Below are 15,418 nucleotides of genomic sequence, written 5' to 3' on the forward strand. Positions count from 1 at the left end.
CAGTAAAGACTTTCTTCACAAGGAGGCATATCAAAGCATAAAAATAAAGATCCTGATGGTCATTTCTGATGGGCCAGAATATTTCTAAGGAACAAAATATAAGGCAAAGCCCCAGTGCTCAAAAACCTTGTTGATAATGAGGACACAACAGAAGTTCTAAAAGTTCTAGGGCAAGTGACAATCAAATCAAACAACCCAAAATCAGAGGCAAAGGCTACACAAAGTAATTCTTCCTGACTTTATTTTGGAGGTCAGAATTTTTATTTTTATAGGATAAAACTAAGTAGGTAAAGCAAACATAAAGATTGTGAGGGTGACATGTTTTTCATAGCTAGCATATAGTAAATGGAAAGGCTAATCCCGACTTTATTATGGTATTAAAATCACTACTTAAACATTAACATCTCGGAGGTTTTATCTCTAGCAGGGAAAGATAGGTGGAACAGTGGCTTAAGTACTTAGGCTCAAGACAGGATTGAACTAGCTGTGTGACCCTGGGCTTGCCTCAGTTTCCCCATCTATAAAATGAGTTAGAGAAGGAAATGGCAAGAAAACCTCAAATGGGGTCATTAAAGATGGGACATCATTGAAAGGACTTGAATAATGAGAACAAAAAATGATAAATTAAATTTAGATATATTTAAACAAATCAATTCATTAAAATTTGATATTAGAACATTTGTTTAACAGAGCCATATGCAGCCTTAAAGGTTTGGAAGATCAAAATATAAGCTTCAAATATTTATTAAGGCATTTCTCAATGTGTCTCCCAAGAATGCTAAAATCATACATTACATAATAGATGCCATCATAGAGATAGTCCTTTTTGACACAGGAAGACTTCTATGAACTGATGCAGAGTGGAGTATGAAAAAAGAGGAAAGCAAGATGAAAGCGACTGTAACAATAAAAATGTAAAGAAAAAACTTATTTAAACAAATGCTTTATAATTTATAGTAGTTTATAATTTGATGATCAAATGTATTCTCCCTCTCAAAAAAGAAAAACATCTTTATCTCTTCATGGACTGGAATATCGAATGTGCTTTCAGATGATGCATTAGTGATAATAGTGTTACAGTTTTAAAAAAAATTTCCCCTTTCATTTATTCATTATTACAAAGAGTATTTCTTTGAATTATGAGGCTGAATGTATTTGGAATTAAAAATAATATGAAGACAAAAGAGATCAACACATATTTTAAAGAGGTAATTGTTTATAATTGTATTGATGTACAGTGCTTTAGTGAAGTTATAATTTTGACATAGCCAACATTGCTTAACAAATATAGTAATAAATTCCTCACAAAATATTTTCTCTTAAAAACAACAAAACTGAATAAAATAGTAAATGCAGCTGAGGGGAAGTGTTGGAATCCTTACTAACTGCTAACTAATTAGAGTTGATCTAATCTTACAAGAAGATGTTTTGGGCAGAACTTGAAACAAGGTACTAAGTAGAACTAATTAATACAAGGCTTGTGTTCACACCTTTACTCATTGGAGTTCAATGAGTTCACACCTCCCTTGAAGCTCTTTGGGCCAGAGAGCACTATGGGAGAAAACCCACAATCCCTCTCTTGAAGGAGCATAAATAGAGCTTCAATGGGCCAGTCGAAGAAGTTCTTCAGAGTGAAGAAGCTACAAGTCAAGATTTCACCGGAATGACATGAAGAGTGGAGCTGGCTGGAGGCTGAAGAAAGCAGAGGCAGAGGCTGAAGGACCAGACCTTTGGATTTGGCGACATTCGGAGAGAGCTCTTGGAACCAAGCAGAGAGATAGGCCTCTAAGCTAACCAGGCTATATTGGAGATAATAAAAGATCTGAACTTTTATCACTTGGCTGTGTTTTGAGAAGAAAAAGATCACCACAGGGAAGTAACTTTTCTGCTTATGTTGTTTACTATTATTTTAGTAGAAAAGAATATGTAGGCAGATTCTGGTCAGTTAGAAAGCATTTATTAAGTGATGATCACATGCCAGTTCTAAGCATTGGAGACAGAAAGGAAGACACAACAAGAACAGCTGCAATTATTATTAGTATTACTGCTACTGCTCCTCTTCCCCCTGCTGCTATTACTACTACTACTACTGTTATTTCTGCTTATTCCTATTATTGCTACTGCTGCTTTCTTATTACTGCTATATGACCACTGCTATTATTATTACAGCTACTGCTTCTGTTATTACTATTACTGCTGCTACACCTATTATTGCTACTAGTAGAACTACAATAATTACTATTATTATTACTGTTGCTGCTGCTCCTACTCCTGTTATTAGTACCACTACTCTCCTCTCTCAGTTTCTCTGTTTTTAGTGAAGCAACTAAGGTTAAGTAACTTGTCCAGGATTGTTGTAACATGGGAGCCACCTTTCAGTAGCTGCTGGAGATCCATCCTAGACCTGCAGAATGGATCTCCTTGTGTGAAAGGATAATACAAGGAGACTGAGAGGCTGTTGCTATTCTCTGACCTCTCTAATTGAGAGTCCGTTGCATTGCCTGACCTCTCTCCTCTTCCCTCTGCCTCCAATTTATCTCATTCCCACTCTGCAACACCTGTATCAGCAAAAGCTGTCCTGCAATGCCTTGGGATGCTATGATCCACAGCTGTGGAGGCTCTCGGAGAATTGACCTGCCCCTTAACACCAGATCACATAGCTAGCAAGTATCAAGTGTCTGAGGCCATATTTGAATTCAGGTCCTCCTGACTCCAAGAGTGATGTTCTATCTCCTGTGCCATCTAACTGCCCCAGTATTATTATTGCTATTACTATTACTGCTGCTCCTCCTATTACTCCTATTGCTGTTATTCCCATTACTGCTGCTAGTACTAGTACTAGTACTACTATTACTGCTACTGCTGCTATTACTACTGCTGTTGCTATTCCTATTACTGCTACAATTACTTCTGCTGCTGCTACTCCTATTATTGCTACTAATACTGCTACTAGTACCACTATTACTGTTTCTGCTTCTATTATTACTATTTTTGCTGCTGTTACTGTTACTGTTTCTACTACTATTACTGCTATTAGTATTGCAACTGGTAGCCCTATTAGTATTACTGCTACTGTTGCTATTACTACTGCTGCTGGTACTTATATTACTGCTACTATTACTTCTGCTGTTGCTACTCCTATTATTGCTACTAATACTGCTACTAGTACCACTATTACTGTTACTGCTTCTATACTACTATTGCTGCTACTAGTACTGCAACTGGTACCTATTACTATTACTGCTACTGTTGCTGCTATTCCTATTACTGCTACTATTAGTACTATTATCACTATCACTGTTACTGTTGCTGCTCCTATTACTACTATCACTGCTACTGCTGCTGCTATTCCTATTACTGTTACAATTACTTCTGTTGCTGCTATTTCTATTACTGCTACTAATACTAGTACTACTATTACTATTACTGCTACTGTTGCTATTATTGTTGCTGCTCCTATTACTCCTATTACTGCTAGTAGTACTGCAACTGGTACCCCTATTACTGTTACTGCTACTGCTGCTATTACTACTGCTGCTGCTACTCCTATTACTGCTACAATTACTTCTGTTGCTACTACTCCTATTATTGCTATTACTGTTTCTGCTGCTGCTACTCCTATTACTGCTACTATTACTAGTACTACTATCACTATTACTGCTACTGTTGCTATTATTGTTGCTGCTCCTATTATTCCTATTACTGCTATTAGTACTGCAATTGGTACCCCTAATACTACTACTGCTACTGTTGCTATTACTGCTGCTGCTACTCCTGTTATTGTTACTAATAGTGTCACTATTACTGTTACTGCTCCTATTATTACTATTGTTGTTGGTGGTGCCGCTACTCCTATTATCACTACTAGTATTCTACTACTATTATCATTACTGCTGATGCTGCTGCAGCTACTCCTTTTACTGTTACTAGTATAACTGTTTCTTGCTCCTCCTATTGCTATAATTCCTTCTCTCCAGAAGTTCACTGGCACTATATTGTTTTGTCGCCAATTTTATCTATGGCAAGCTGAGGCAAACAGGGTGTCACTTTTTTGAGCTTTGATTTTAGGAAGATGAGTCTTACTGACTTCATTTCCATTACTCTATCCACAACATCATATAAATGCCTAGTTTTTTGATTTTGCTTTTTAAATATATATATATATATACCTCTGATTTCATTGTGTGAAAACTCTCAGAGGTGGAACTCTCAAACAAACTTTCTTTCTACCACTGCAAAAAGGCACTTGTTGTACACATTATGGGGTTTTTTGTTTGGTAAAGCAAACTAAATTCATTGAGGGGGAAACACAGAAAACAAAGGATACATCAACAAAGAGGGACTTGGAAGTCTGCTGTGTCCCTGAAGGGAATGGGCCACTCCCTCTCAAACTAGGAAAGCCTAATGGTTTTCTATAGGGTTCTTATATGGGAATATGAGTAATAGGCATCAATAGGGCAGGAGGTGGCAAGTAGTGAGGAAAGCAGCAAAAAACTTAGAAACATTATTGCCTTAATGAGTTGGTTGGGGTAGACACTGAGAAGTTAAATTACTTGTTTAGTCATTTAACCAGCATACATTGGGTGAAAATTAGAATCCAAGTCTTTCTTGCTCTGAGGCCAGCTCTTTCTCCCCTAAACTAAATCTTTTTCATTACAATAATATTCCATTACAATTCTAACACAGTTTTTTCAGCAATTCCCCATTTATTGGGCAAATAATTTGTATATATCTTTTTTTTTTTACTATTATTATTAGATATATTAGCTAGCATTTATATAACACTTTAGATTTTCAAAGCACTTTTACAAATATTATCTCATTTTATTCTCAGAACAACCTGGGAGATTAAATACTGTCATTTTTTTCATTTACAAATGAGAAAACTGAAGCAAACTTAGATTCGGTGATTTGCCTAAGAGGATATAGCTAGTAAATGTCTGAGATCAGATTTGAAGTCAGGTATTTCTGATTCCAGACCCAATGTTCACTACAAAGCCATATATATCTTTTCTTGCTGTGAACAATTTTCCCTTTTATTAATTTGTTTCTTGCTATTTCCCAGTCTTCACAAAGACCCTGCAAACACCAGTATCCAAAATCTACATCACATGGTCCTAATGGCCTCAGATAGTGCAGTGTCGATGTCAAGTATCTATGTTGATACACTGGGGGGAAGGGAAAAAGAAAGGAAAGGAAATGGAAGAGGGAGAGAAAAGAGGGAAAGACAACAGCAAGGTGACAGGTAGAGCACTGGCCCAAAGGGCCTGAGTTCAAATGAGGTCTCAGATACTAGGCACTTACTAGCTTTATGACTTCAGTCACTTAACCTGGACTTTTTTGCCAAAAAAAAGAGGGAAAGGGAAAGGGAGAGGAAAAAAAAAAGAGGAAAAGAAAGGAAAGAGAAAGGGAGAAAAAGTCTTCTTTCATAATTTTCTAGTTGTAAAATGATGAGATTAGACTAGATCATAGATTTAGAGTTAACAGGGGCATGAGACCATATAGTCTAATTTCCTCTTTTACAAAGAATGCATTTTAAGCTTCTTGATTTAAGGTGACTTGCCCAAGATTATATAGCTAAAAATCTGAGGCAGCATTTGAATCTAGATCCTCTAATTCAGAGCTAGTCCTCTTTCTACCGATTTAAGTGTGTAGAGGGCCAGAACTCCGGAGAAGTAAACTGGAAGCAAGGTATTAACCTCAATGGAATTGATGAAATGACGGTTCTATAGTAAACACATATTCAGTATGCTGTAATGATGTAATTGTACTAAGATATATAAGGGCTGAGAAGGATTGGAAATGATTCATTCCATTTTTGACCATCCTCCTGGTGCTCCTGCCTCCTGCACTCCTGAGATCAAGGCTGGTGCCGAGGTCCTCCAGAAACTTAGTCGGAACATTACATAAGTGAAATTGAGGTTAAGGTCAAAAGTCAACATCTAGAAGGTATTCAGAATAAATTTTGAAAAAGCACTCAAATCCAATAGTTTCTTATCACTTACTCTTATAAACCTAAGGTACTTTTTTTGAAATGTCAACTATGGTTCTAAGTCATGTCTTCCCATTCTTCTTGATGATTCCAGACATGAAGGTTTTCAGTAAAAAACCATGAAGATGGGAGCTAGAGTGCCATAAATGAATACATAAAAATGCACATGAGGAACATGTGTGGCTGAAAAAATGAATAAACAAATGAATAAGATATGTGTAAAATATGTCATTAATTACTTCACCCACTCCATATTTCAGTCAACTATGTATGCTTTTTTGAAGGTATAAGTATGAATCTCCTATGATGAATAGATAGAAGGGTAATGGATATAAAGGGGGAAGGATGATTTGGATAAACTGCAAACTCTATTTTTGGAGACAGTAGCCAAATCAATGAGATCACAGATCCATTGGAGTATTCATGTAAAAAAGAAGAGAGAATAATTTAAGTTGACTCATTAAAAGTTCAAATGCTAACTTTGTATGGAAGAAGATTTTGATTAACAATTTATATAATATTTTCCAGAAAATAAGTGATATCTTTTTTTTTCTAAATATACTTTTTTATTCTGTTCCCTTTTTAGTATTTATAATAATATCTTTCTTTTTTGAAGCAAGGCCTTATTTGGATAAATTGTCCTAGATGATCTTTTTTGTATTATATACACGGTGTTGTTTTTAATGCGCCTATTGATGCCAGGTGTGATTTTGTCTTTAATTAAAGGATTTTCTATTGTATAGAAGTGGAATGTTTTAGCCACTACATCTTCTCTTGGAAAACAAACCACATCTCAGGGAAAAAAAATGTTACACATAGAATTCATAGATGATAAGAAATTCATTCCACAAGTGGAGTAAGACCTTTAAAAGACCTTTATCTACCTCACAGAATAAATTTGATATGCCTTACAAACCATTATGCGAACTCTTCCTCTCTGCATGCAGATATAACTATCTCTCCAAAGTACTAACACCATAATTTCCATTCAGATGATGAAATTGCAATAAAAAACAGTTTATTATGCTACATTTGTATATGATTACATATTAGATTGTAGAAAGTTAACATTTATTTTGCTTCTACTAATAATCTTTTTCAAAATCTAATAAATCCAAGAAGCTTATAAACATGTTTAAACTAGGAAATCCATTCAGTTGGACATTATGCCCTGCTGGTGGAGCTGCTGAAGCTTTTTAGAAGGCTGGTTAAATATTTCTATTTTCTTACTCCAGACACATGGGGACTCTATATAATTTCTGTGCTTTAATTTTTTTTTTCGTTTTTAGTGTGGGGAAAGCTTTGTTTGTGATAGTGGGGCCGAGAAGGACATGGTCTAAATATGATTTCAGTGATTTCGGGAATTCCACGGGTAGACATTCCTCTGCATGCAGCCTAATTTCTACCTTTAACTTATAGTTATAAAGGGACATTTGGATGGTAGAGTAGATTGCTCACCAGACCTGGAGTCAGGAAGATGAGTTCAAATTCAGCCTTAGACAAATACTAGCTGTGTAATCCTGGGTAAGTCACTTCATTCTGTTTGCCTCAGTTTTCTCATCTGTAAGATGAGTTGGAGAAGGAAATGGCAAACCACCCTAGTAACCTCAAAAGGAGTCATGAACAGTTACATAGGACTGAAATGACTGAACAAAATAGTCATAAAGAGTTGCCTGGAGCAACGAGATATTAGGTGACTTGCTCCGGATCACATAGCTAATATGTTTCTGAGGTGGGGAGGAGTTCTTCCTGAATCCAAAGAACATTGTCTGCCAAAATGAGGAAGTGTAGAGAAAGCTTTCCAGTGATATAGCACTGCTTTGGAGAAGTCCTGGATAGAGTGCATTAAGGTATCTCTATTTTATTTTTTTCCTCAGAGCTTCTCTATATCTTTTGTTACACCATCTTTGCCAGTTTTTCCATTGTATTTTACTCAAGTGTATTTTACTCAGTAGTTAAAATTATACAGTTGAACTTTTTAATATAATAGCACTTAAAACACAAAAAGTTTAAAGATGCTCAAATGTCTAAATTTGATGAAAATTCACTGAATATTTTATTGTAAAATAATTTGTTTTTGTAATATTTGTAATTTTTAAATAGCAAAAATAAATAATACCCTTTAGAGTTATTTACAAATAAAAAAAAATCAGTTTCTATATATAACATGCTAACATTACTTTACTAGTCACTCCCTATGTAAGCTCTTCTGCTGTTTAATCATTTTCAATTTTTGTATCTACTGACTTTGAATACAGGTAGTTAGCTAAGTGCAGCATGGCAAAATGCGGAGAGAGCTAGACATGAGTGTCAGAGGGAACTGAATTCAAATGCTGTCTCTGATATATTCCAGCTACTTGACCTTGGACAGATTACTTAACATTTCAGCTTTCCTGGCAATTCTTGGAAGAGTGAGTGACAGAGAAGGTGATATTCTGTACTTCTAGAAGACATTTCCACATTTGAGTTCTCTAGAGCAATTCAGTCACTTCCATTCCCATCCCATTTCACAAGTCAGTATGTACACAGCTCTTCTGATTTTACTTTGTTTGAGATGTAGCATTATATTTGACATTCCAAATTTATTTATATATTTTATATTTGTCATTTGATGGTTCTGTCATATTCTATTATATGGATTCAGCATACTTTGTGTAGATATTCACCAAATGTTAGATTATATAAGTTATTTTTAATTCTTGGCAAGTGTAGCTGATATGTGTATATTTATGCACATACATATGTGTGTCATTGTTACACATACACACACATATATATACATTGCTTATAAGATATATAAACAATATTATATATTTTATATCATATAAAATATTATATATGCTTATAATTAGATTACAATCTACATTTCCAAATTGATAACATATCACCTCCCATCATTTTCTATACATTCCAGTCAAACTGGTTTATTTATTCTATAAGAATTTTCAGTTTCCATCTCTGTGCTTGTATGTTTTCCTGGAATACCCACTCTCCTCACCTCTGGAAGGACTTTATGTACACACAGATATATACACACATAAATAATCTACATTCCTATCTCTCTCTTTATATAGTATAATGATTCCTAGATAAAATGCATATATGTACATAAATAATATAATTTATAAGTATAGATTATAGCATATAAACATAGATTATGTATATCTCTATGCATATAATCTATATCATATAAGCATATAATCTATATCATATAAGTACATAATTTACATCATATAAGTATATATGATATATATACATCACACATATAGTTGTATATATAATATTTTTTCTGTACATATATATATGTACACACACACATAAATAGATTCATATGAAGAAGGAAATGGCAAACTACTCTAGGATCATTGCCAACAATACTCCATGGAGAGTACTGGAGTCCATGGAGTCACAAAGAATCAGATACAATTGAAAAACTTAACTATATATATATATATATATATGTTCATGTATATGATAACACCTATAATACAGATTATAGTTTATTCTATTATATATTATATACTATTGCAAAATATTTTATATTGTATATATGTGTGTATATTTTAAATATGTATACATATAATCTATACATGTATATACTCAGACACAAATATATAAAAATATGTTATAACCATGTGTATAATACGTTTAGTTGTCTATACTCTCTCTCCCTAAATTATCATATATAAATACTCTTCATGTTTATAAATTATTTTATATTATCTAATTAATCTTTTAAAAAATTTCAAAGATTTAATAAATAAGAACTAATAATAAGATTAGTATATAAATTCAATATAAAAGATTTCTTCTGATGTAAATATACAGGTAATATAACAGTTCTAAGCTAATACTTGGAGGAAAAAATCTGCATCACAGAATTTTGTAGTTGTAAGGGACAGCATGCAAAAGATTATCCAGTACTATCTTCTCATTTTATTGGAGTAAATTAAGGAACAGAGAAATTAAGCTATATAGTGTCAGAATTTCTGTGAGGATTCATTTATGTATATCTTACTACAGTATTCATTTGAAATTCTCCCTCTACTTCAGTAATTAGTATTTAATGTTGATTTCAATTATATTCTAGTTAGTTACAGGGGAAATAAAGGAAAATAAAAATAAAATAATGTCTGATTTCAAATAGCCTTAAGTTTAATGGGAAAAAAAGAACAAGTATACATTTAACTTTATACAAAATACATATCAAGTAAATACAAATACATTCAGGAGGGGGGAGAAAAATGTGTAATTTGGAAGGGGGGATTCATAAGAACCTCTTGGAGAAAAAGGCATCCCAGTTGTTCTGTGAAGAAGACCAGGGATTTTTAAAGCAAAGGTGAGGAGGGAATAGAGATAAAAAATTGAATTTTATGTACAACAATTAGACCCATTTGACTGGAACACAGAGCAAATGATGGGGAGCAATTGGCTATGAGTTTGAAGACTAGAGTCTGATTATAAGGGTTTTACTTAATTTAATGTTATATGCCCAAATACTTAAAAGTAAATAGGCATCCAAAAAGTTCCTTAAAAATGCTGTCATGTAAATTCCCCATCAGAGATATATTATGTTCACAATATGTGTACATTAATATTAATGAGAATTCAATATTGAGATCAAATATACAATACTCTGTCAAGTGTTTAATAATTCTTCAGTGTCTAATTAGGTCCAAGGAAACTATACTTATGAGTGAATCATTATAATTTCACATTCAATATAAAGTAATGAGTGAGTATAAATAGGATAATACTGAGAAGCCAATGGCTGATTGGTTGAAAGCACCTTTCATTCTACTATAACCTTTTCAGAATGAAATTAGTCATGGACACAAGGCACAAAAAGAAGACATTTGTTTCATGTGCTAAATTATATGCATAAATCATAGTTAAATCATTAATTTCTTTACTTGCTGTGTAAAAGTTGGAGAGAAACTCTATTATAGGAATGTAAAGTTTCTATCTAGAAAAACAGGCTATAAGAGTTACAGTTGAAAAGCTATAAAATATAGGTCAGACACCTAAAAGTGGGTACTGTTCTTTGAAATGTAACTTGCTTTATATTCACCATCTGTAAATATATTTCATCCAAGAAAACAGAAGGGATTGAAAGATAATGGATGAGTTCAAGGTAACTTTACTGGAAAGAGAAACTAATTTGGTTTATGATACATCAACAATCAATTTCTTCTTTCCAACAGCTATAAAAATGGTTGGCTTTGTAAAGAGGATGAGCAGTTCTTGTCCACTTAATTTGTGGAAATAGGTTTCTTGTGTTTTTATTTCTGTTTGCACTGATTGCTTTTGACCATAGTGGTGCTAGATAATGCTTCCTCCTATTCTTTGAAAACCTCTCTGTTGAGAACTGCTCATGATGCTAAGTGTGAATTGCCTGGAAATAAATGGAAGTTCTAAGGGGAAAGACTCTTCTTGATAGCATTGTGTCCAGATGAATATGATTTGATAATTTCAGTGTTGTAGACATTTATTAGTATTACAAAGGAAATTATTAATAATTCACATTTTGGAACTAGTAGTTCACTTTGATTGGTGCCAATTAAAAGATGGAAAGAATTTTATCAATTGAAGATAGTTATATCAGATCTCTTTCTTTTCTTATTTATCCCTATCAAATCAGAGTAATTCTACAGTTAAGTTTTTAAAAATATAAGTGACTTATTTGTTTGTTTTTATGAATTTAGTAGTTTCAAAATCCTTCATTGTACATATTTATTATTTTTGTCTGGCAATTGCAATAAAGAGTAGAATTAAGAGAAATGGATGGGAAGCTGCAAAGAGACAAATTGAAACTTTAAGGAAAAATCTCATTAGGCTATTTGGAGCTCCCTCAAAAAAAAGTCTTTAGGATAAGGCCACATGTCACTCATGTTACACAGGGCTTATTATTCAAAATCCTTTAGTTTGACTAGACAGCCACTGAGTTTCATAATTAAAAAACCTATGTTCCTGTAAAACTCCAAATAAAATTCTGTAATGTCATCTTAATAACCCAATATTTTGTTTTATTCATAGATCTTTTTATTCATGCAAGAGAAATTTATTAAATGCTTACTTCTAGTATGCAATGCATTATGCCAGGTACTGGGGGGAGAGCCAAAAATAAAATGATACTACTCCAGCTCACAAGGAACTTTTAGTCTATTAGGAGTGAAAGAATAAGAAAGTCCATACAAATAGAGAAGAAGATGGGGTAGAAAAGAAAGAGAAAGAGAGACAATAAGAAGGAGACAGTGTGCAAATTAGAGGAAAAGAAAGATGCAGAGAGATGGAGAGAGACAGGGAGAGAAAGAAAGACAGAGGTGAAGAAAGAGACAGAGAGAGATACACATACAAAGAATATGGTTAATGAATAAAAACATAGAGTGCTTTGAGAACAAATTCAGTTCTTCTCAACAAACATTTATTAAATGATTACTATATGCTAGGGATTAGTAATTCAAAGATAATATTTTTAAAAGTCCCCTCCCTTTATGGAGCTTATATTTCCAGTAGGAGGATGATATGGATGCAGACAAATATAATGTAAATTAAGAAAAGAAAGAGCACTATCAGTTGGCATAATCTTAAAAAGGCTTTAATGACATGCTCAGTCTTTAAAGAAGTTAAGGATTCTCAAAGATGAAGAGCATTCTACATCTTGAGACACAGATTTCACAAAAGCATGAAAATGTGAGATGATAGTAAATTTGGATAAGAGCCCATAGATGAGTTTAGGTTATACTTAGTATACATAACAAGAAGTAGTATGAAATGAATATGGAAAAGCAGATAGGAGCCAAAATATGATGAAATTCAAATGTCAAGAAAGGAATTTTATACTTTGTCCTAGAGGCAATAAAGAACAATTAAAGATTGTTGAGTAAGATTTTAACATGTCTAAAGCCATGTTCTCTCAATATGATTTTGGTGGCAGAGAGGAGAAACTGAAAGTAGGGAGTCTAATCAAATGAGCCTTTCAATACTCTGAGTGATAAGTGATGAGGGACTGAACAAGAATTAAAACTGTGAGTGGAGAGATAGAACCGATAATGACAATTGACTGGATGTGGGAAATGAAGGATTGGAAAAAGTTTATAATGGCTCAGGTGTTATGAATTTGAGTAGTACTGCTCTCACACAAAATCATTTATTCAGAAAGAAAAGTTTAGGTAAAACTCAACTTTAACAGATTGAGTTAGTGAAAAGTATAGAATAAAGAGTAAGCAGCTGATGTTGAAGTAGATTTCAGGGAAGATATTAGGAATGAATATCTAGATGAGAATAATTAGCAGAGAGATAATTAAATCCATGGTATTAATGAGATCAGAATTTGTAAAATGAGAGGAAAGATGAGAGGAGGCTCCATGGCATGGATGTGGCATTATGTTGAACTGGAAGATATTGGATGATGGTCTAACAAAATAAGACTGAGGAATGGACATAAAGGTAAGAGAAAAACCAAGAGAGCAGCATCATGGAAAAGAGGAGAGGAAAGAGTACACAGAAAAAGAAGGCAATTGCCCATAAAATTAAAAGTTTCCAAGATTTCAAGAAGTATAAAATGGATAATGGAGGCAGAAATGGAAAATCACTCTAGTATCTTTGTCAAGAGCCACAAAGAGTCAGATATGACTGAAACAGCTAAACAACAACAACAATGGCTAGTTTAGCAACAAAGAAAAAGGATTTAAGAATCTCACTTTTCAGTCTAACAATAAAACCTGCCTCTAAACCCTCTCAAACTGTGATTTTTTTCACTCTTAAAAAGAACGATCACAATTTTAGACATATGTAATTTAATCAAAATAATTTGGATTCTAAAAAATGAACATTTGCCTTAAATTATAAGTCACTATTAGGTATCAAGGACCCTTGGAGAAGTTGATTCTTTCCTGTCTCCTAAGAACTGGCTATAACTAGGCTAACAATGAGCAGAGTTCCTATATAGCTCTGACAACACAGAGTTGCTTTTTTGACACGAACTAATGTCCATTGGGACCTACCACTACCAAAGCCATTGCTGTGCAGCATAACCCAAGTGTGAACCTGCTTCTCTAGAGAAGGGCAGCTAATGCATTAACTCACTATGCCACCTAAGCACTTCATTATTTTATCCTTCTGATCAGTATGTATTTAGTGTTTTCTCTGTAGCTGTGGTTACCAAGTTAGATTACTGAGTTGCCCTTCACTCTAACAATACACAGCCAAAGGGCTCCTTGCTGAGTGCCCACCTATTAAAGCAAATAGGAAACATTATGAGAAACATGCTTTATGAGAGAATTTCCATTTGGGAATAATGTGATAAAGTCTTTTTTTCTTGTGTTATTTCCAATTAGAAACACCATGAGAAAGCATGTTTCTCATTATATTTCCTATTTGCTCAAGTGTGTGCACATGCCAAGGGAGCAGTCGACTCTAAAGGAAGGTAGGGCTCTGGAGTTAAGAATAGCCAGTAAAGCAGGTGAGGGATAATTCATTTCTATTTCTAAATCAGTAAAGCCTTTCAAAATATTTGGCTCAAACTTGGAATGAAAAGAAAAGGAATCTTGGAAATGTCATACTGATACATTTCTTAGGGTCACTTTAACTACTCAAAGACAAAAAAAATCCTTTCATAGGATTACAGACTTAGAGTTGGAATGAACCTTTCACATAATGGTATGAGTGAGGGCTAATTGGAGTACCTGGGTTCAAATCTCACCTTTTCCTTATTACTTGGGCCAGCTTGGACAAGTTACTTCCTGGGCCTCAGTTTCCTTATCTGTAAAAAAGTGTGTTGGAATAGATGGCCTCTAATATTCCATATTCTAAATCTATGATCTAGTATAGCTCCATCATTTTGCAAGTATGGAAACTAAGAACCACAGGCTTGGTTTTGAGAGTAAGAAATCTTTAAATACCCAAATCTAGTATAGTTAAGGGAATCCACTGGTTTGAACAGATTTCTTAAAGCTGATTGTTAAAATTTCAGAGCGGAAATCAGTGAACTGCAAATCAGAACTTAATTTGTTGTTTTAGTGATTTGTCTAGGCTTAAGAAATAACAAAGAAAATGATAATAATATAGATTATACTTAAAATGCATGTCTTGTCATCATTCCTCCTCCCTCCCAACCTCCCGCCCCGCCCCCGCATCGATAATGAATTGCTAAACATTTACTGAAAAATCCTGAAAGTGTAGATGATGTATAAGCATTTGCCAAATTAAGTAACTTAGGAGACTTGTAGAAAGTGATTCAAGGTAAAATAAGCATAAGTAAAATGATTTATGCAACAACATTGCAAAAACACAAAACTTTTAAAGCGTGCTTTAAGAGTGCTAATCAATGCAGTGTCCACTCATGATAGTAGACAGATGGTGAAACCTGCTATCTCTTGACAGGGAGGAAATGGACTGAAGATGCAGAATAAGAAATATATTTTT

This window comes from Antechinus flavipes, chromosome 5 (genome assembly GCF_016432865.1).
Source record: "Antechinus flavipes isolate AdamAnt ecotype Samford, QLD, Australia chromosome 5, AdamAnt_v2, whole genome shotgun sequence".
Taxonomy (NCBI): domain Eukaryota; kingdom Metazoa; phylum Chordata; class Mammalia; order Dasyuromorphia; family Dasyuridae; genus Antechinus; species Antechinus flavipes.